Below are 6,000 nucleotides of genomic sequence, written 5' to 3' on the forward strand. Positions count from 1 at the left end.
ACATTTCGAAGAAATTGATGTTGTTCTCAAACGAGTATATGGTGCTTTCGTTGCTCATCTGCTGTAATTAAGGCTACCTTGGTAGCAGCCTGGTGTGATGCGCTTGATTAACCTTGAACTCTTTTTCACCTTTTCTTTTCTCTTATTTTTTCACTTGTGTCTTTTTGCGCCTTGTAACCGTTTGTCATTAATGTTCAGTCTGGTCTCAGGCCCGCCATGCTCGCATAAGTTCAACGTAGTACTATTAATTATATATTTCCCTCACACCCCTGGTCCCTATTGACCAATTGATCGAGTTGTTATAGTGGTTAAAGTATATGTGTATGCACTAACAATCATGTGTTATTATTAGATATTGCGTGAATAGATTATTATGGAAAGTACACGGGGAGACCACATTTCATAGCGAGGTTTAGTGACTAGTGCCTCCATTCACGTGCCATGAGAGTATGGGTCTTTCTCTCTGTGTACTTAAATCGACAAATCAACGACAAGCTTGTTATGGTATTAGACGCATCTTGACCACTACGACAGCCTACACCGATTACGTGGTCACTTTATGATATTCTATTTAGCCCATACAAGCCTGCTGTGAATACACGACCGACCCATATGCCATATCCACATGTGAGTTTGGTGGAAGAGATACCAAATGGTCGTCCTCCAGTTGCATTTTTGTACATGCAACTGGTCCGACTCGATTGTACTAAGATGTCGTACATGCATGTGTTCGAATCTCTGCAAAATTATCTGGGTTCGCCAGAGCCCTATTCAGGCTTGGTTTTACATTACTGTCACTTTGTTGACGATTGTCTCACGTGAATGGGACTCCCGACCAGCCTAAGTCCTGGAAAGAGCATTCTTCGACAACCTCACTGAAAGCCCACATATGCCATTCCAGCCAAGCAGAACGGCTAGAGTGTTCATACCCGTATAATGTCTTGTTGAAATCTACCACACAAAGCCAAGCAGTGTGTTCGATTGCATGAATAGTCCTCATGAATCTCCAACTATGATGTCTATTTTCTGCCCTTGGAGCACCATAGAACCCCGTAAATCTCCACCTGGGAGAACTATCATCCACTTTCCGCACCATTCCATCAATATGGCTGGTACTATAATTTTTTAGTTCAACTTTCACCTCTCTTGACTAGAATAGACCGATGTCACCACTCAATCCATCACTATCAACCGCAAAAATCCTGCAAATCCCAACTGTCCTTGCAACACTTCCACCCTCTTAGCCCTAATTTTGGTTTCCGTTACAAAGAGTAGGGCAGAAACTTCGTGTTGCACAATTTTGCACAGCTCACGAACCGCCTCGGGGTTCCCAAGCCCCTGGCAGCTCCATCTTAGACAACTTATTGCTCCCGGCAGGACTGCTCCGTGGTCTCTGTTGAATTCTCAGGTGTGGGCTTCTTCTTCTTTGGATCCCTTTCTAAGACACTACCGTATTCCTTGCTCACATCTTTGCTTCTTTTAGGATCACTGTGACTCCCCTTATCCTCTCCAACAGTAAGAAGTTGCTTCTGCACATATACAACTCATCCACAGCAGTGCCTAATCTATGTCGTGGTTGTAATTGTCGTCGTATCCGTATGCCACCGCACCACCGTAGCAACGCACCACCTGCGGCCGAGCGGCAGCATTGCTTGCCTCCATTGCTGCCATTCTACTGACAGGTGGCAGCTAGCTCTAGTTCTTCTTCTTGACGGTCGTCCGCGAGCGTTGAACGACTGCGCAACAGCGATTGCAACTTCTTGTGGATCTCAGCGGCCTTCTCGATTCACCTATATGTCCAATTGTGAGCATTTTGCACGCAGAGTTGGCATAGGAGCCCATAGGGACACACGTATACAATAGCGGTGACTTGAAAAAGGAAGTCAGGTATACTTCGTTCTCCAAATTAACCGTACAATAGTGGTGACTTTCATGCTACTTGAGAACCCGTATATAGAGAAAATTGAAGCTACGACTAGTTTGGCGCGTGTGTGTATCGAGATGAGTTTGTTAACCTTGTAAACCAGTAAAGTCGAGACTAGGAGACTGCTAATGAGACAGTATACTGCTGAACAGCCCAACTGGATTATAGATCTGGTGATAAGATGTACAACTGAGCATGCAGAAATAACAATAAAATCTTAGTGATGTACTACAATTGAACAACAAAATAATAACATCCATGACACTAAGAAATTCCTATCTTGGCCCTCCGAAAAAAAATTCTTCACAAGTTGACTCAGAGCTTGGGGGTGGGGGAGGGGGCAATGCCCCCCCCCACCCCCTTCAAACTATATATTGCGCTATGATTATACGTAAAGATTATTGGAATTGCTTATTTTCATCCGGATGAAAATTATTCGCTTTCATCCTTTTTGAGCCGTGCGTTCTGTGCGTCCTGATTCGTTTAATTTTCATTGTAATTTCAGTAGTGTGCGACTTGCAGTGTTTTTCTCTGAATTTTTCCAGTTTTTTAGTGCTCCTTTTAGTGATTTTTGCAGTGTAACTTGCAATGATTTGTACTGCTATTTTCCAGTATTTTTTAGTGTTACTTAAAGCAAAGTAGTGTGAATGTGTATGCTCATCCGTGCAATTTCATTGAGTTAGTCTCATGCTAAGTCATTTTGGTATATATTTTCAGGAAAACCCCTTCAATCTGTGCATGTACATTCATGAAATCTAATTCAGAATTTTCAGGAATTACATTTTCTTAGTGAATTTTACACTGTAATTCCATTTGGATTTACAGTGTAATTCTCTAGTGTACTTTAGTGGTTGATTACAATGTAATCCTTGGTGGAATTTCAGTGTTATTCTTAGTGGATCCTTGGTGCATTTGTACTGTAATTCTACCTGATTTACAGTGTTATTTTCACTGTACTTCTCAATGGATTTGCAATGTTTTTAGTGGGTTTTAAATCGTAATTTTAAGTCAATCTTCACTGTAATTCTTAGTGCTCTTGTAATGTAATTCTTTAGTTGATTTATAGTGCATTTCATCAGTGTATTTACATTGTAATATTAGTGCTTTTTGCAATGTATCTTAGTGGATTTTACAGTGTATTCACACGTAATTCTTATTGTTTTTACTATGTAATTCTTATTAGTGATTTTTGCATTGTATATCGTATGGGCCTTGTCTTGCAACCATTGATTGCGTTTAGATCATTTTATTTGTTTTCATAGATTTTATTTTTTGTTGTAATGCTTGATGCTAATCCTAGTTTATTTTTTTGCAGGGTGTTGTATAGATAGTGCTTGATAAAGTGTAATTTATTTTCAGTTTATTTGTGTAATTTATTCCAGCGCTGAGGAACTGAGCAAATGTTTCTCCGCTTGCCACATCCATTAACATGTAGTGTTTGCCAAGTGCTTGCTTCGAGGGCACGCCACAAATGTTTTTCCACATGGCATGTCCTCATTCATCGTGGTGTTGCCCTGTTCCATCGCCAAGGAACTCAACAGATATTGCTCCGCTTGCCACCGCCATTAACGTGTTGTGTTTACCGAGTTCACTCTACACAGCACGCGACAAAGCTTTTCATATATGTTTGCTGAGTGGCTGTGGAACAGAACCTCCGAAAATTAATTTTGCCAGCAGGCATCAAGCCAAGTCAGTGTCTGGCGAGTGTGCTTTCTCGATTGTCTTTGACGCTTGGCAAAATTGAATATTTCAGTAGTGAGTAGGATCATGGGACACGGCATTCCTCCTCCCGGGCTCAGCTGCACCTGCGCTGACGAAAAAAATTAAAACAAATACTAGAAAAATTCAAAAAAAATCAGTTTTTTTTGTGTGGTAGATAATTTTGTGCATGAGGTCCCCTCCAAATTTTAACTCATTTGGACATTTAAGCAGCTGTCAGCAAAAAAGACAAAACCGGGGTCTGTAAAAAAGTTTACTGTTCATGCACCGTTCTGACCCAATTTGTCTTTTTTGCCTAGAGCTGCTCATATGTTCAAATGAGTTAAAATTTGGAGCAGACCTTACGTATCAAATTATCTACCGTACAAAAAATGGATTTTTTATGCTTTTTTGTATTTATTTTAATGTTTTTTTTCTGACCGGGAGCAGATGAGCATGGGCGCCGAGTTGGATTTCCGATAGAAAATCCTAGCTAGGCTTATCTTAACCCTCAAAAAAGCTGGCTGATCCTGGTACTAAATACACTGTATAAAACAAAATAGTGAATCGGTAAATCCATGATCCGAGCTATGATCGAGTACTACTAGGATTCGGCCACCGAGTACGTTCCGGAGGCGTACATCTCACGTTAGCCATGGTAGAGTTGGAAGTGAAATATATAGTACTAGCTTATATAAAATCACTAATTTGACATCCCTTCCGTATTCTCCGTCTGTCCAGCCGCCGGACATGAAGAATTCTGCTACTTCGGCGGCGGTGCCTACGACCAATAAGAAGGAAGCCGAGGCAGTTCCCACGGCCATGAAGATGAGGGCAGCCAAGAGGCGTAGGTCTGATGGGACCGCCGGACGCAGGGCACTGAAAAGGCCATGCGATCTCCCGAAGCTCACCCAGGGCGATCTCATCAGCAGCCTTCCCGATGCCATCCTTGAGGCCATCATCTCCCTCCTCCCCATCAAGGACGGCATTCGCACGCAGGCCGTCGCCCGGGGATGGCGTCCGTGTTTTGATTTTCGGTTTGAGCTTTTTTTCGCCCTAGTCCGAGATGGCCGAATTTCGGCCATTTCCAAAAATTTCGGCTGAAATTTGACGAAATTTTGACTGTAATTTGACTTAAATTTGACCAAAATTTGTCAAATTTGAGCAATTTCGGCCTACATATACTTTTCGCCTCAGGCCGAGATGGCCGAAATTCGGCTGAAATCCACTTTTTGCGGCCGAAAATCAAAACAGTGGATGGCGTCCGCTGTGGCGCTCCGCGCCTCTCGACCTCGACGCCACCGACATCTGCTCCAAGAAATATAAGCGCATATCTGTCATTTCCGGCATCCTCCGCAACCACCTTGGCCCTGCCCGTCGCTTCACGTTCGAAAACATCTGCCTCCGCAAATCTAAAAAAGGGTATGCCAAGGACGATGCTGAGGTCGAACGCTGGTTCCACTCCCGGTGCCTCAACAGCCTTGAGGAGCTTGATATCAGCTTCCGGCTGTTGGGTAAAGCAGGCGTGTCAAGGAACTGGTACCCGCTGCCGTCATCCGTGCTCCGCTTGGCACCAACTCTCGTTGTAGCCGGAATCGGCGTGTGCAGGTTCCCAAGTGAAATTGCACGTTGTGTGAACTTTCCCCTGCTCCGGCAACTCACTCTGTGGAGTATTAGCATCTCGGAGGAAGCCTTACATGTGCTGCTCTCTGCCTGCCATGTTTTGGAGACCCTATTTCTGGAGGATATTCGTGACGTCGATTGCCTTCGTGTTAGCTCGCCAACTCTCAAGATCATCTGGTTCAGTGCTACTCACTTGGGGAGACAAGAATTGGTTATTGAGGACGTCCCTCACCTTGAAAGGCTACTTTGTCCAGCCTTGGATGGTGAGACTATTCGAGTACATAAGGCGCCTAAATTGAAGATATTGGGGCCTTTGTCACCCCACGTTTCCAAAATCGAGATTGCAAACCTAATCTTGCAGGTAGCAGCACCACCCTTAATTATTGTCTCTTGCATGGAGCAAATCCTAGACGATGCAGAATTGTTTCTAATGTCCATGCATTGTTTTGTTCAGGAAACGATGCCACCCAGCAGCTTGAGCCATTCGATATGCACTGTGAATATTTTGGCTCTCAAGTTTGCTGGCCCAGATTTAAATGCGGTTCTCAATATCCTCCGGTGCTTCCCCTGCATGGAAAAGCTCTATGTCATTGTAAGTGACCCTTTTCCTCGCTTTAAATGATAAACAAATACTTGATTCTCATGTATTCTAGTCTACTACTAGTTAGGAACTACTTTAACATATATCTGTTGTGCCCTTTCGCAGTGGGACGAAACCTTAAAGGTAGAGATGATCGACATGCATCAGTATGAAC

This window comes from Triticum aestivum, chromosome 1B (genome assembly GCF_018294505.1).
Source record: "Triticum aestivum cultivar Chinese Spring chromosome 1B, IWGSC CS RefSeq v2.1, whole genome shotgun sequence".
Taxonomy (NCBI): Eukaryota; Viridiplantae; Streptophyta; class Magnoliopsida; order Poales; family Poaceae; genus Triticum; species Triticum aestivum.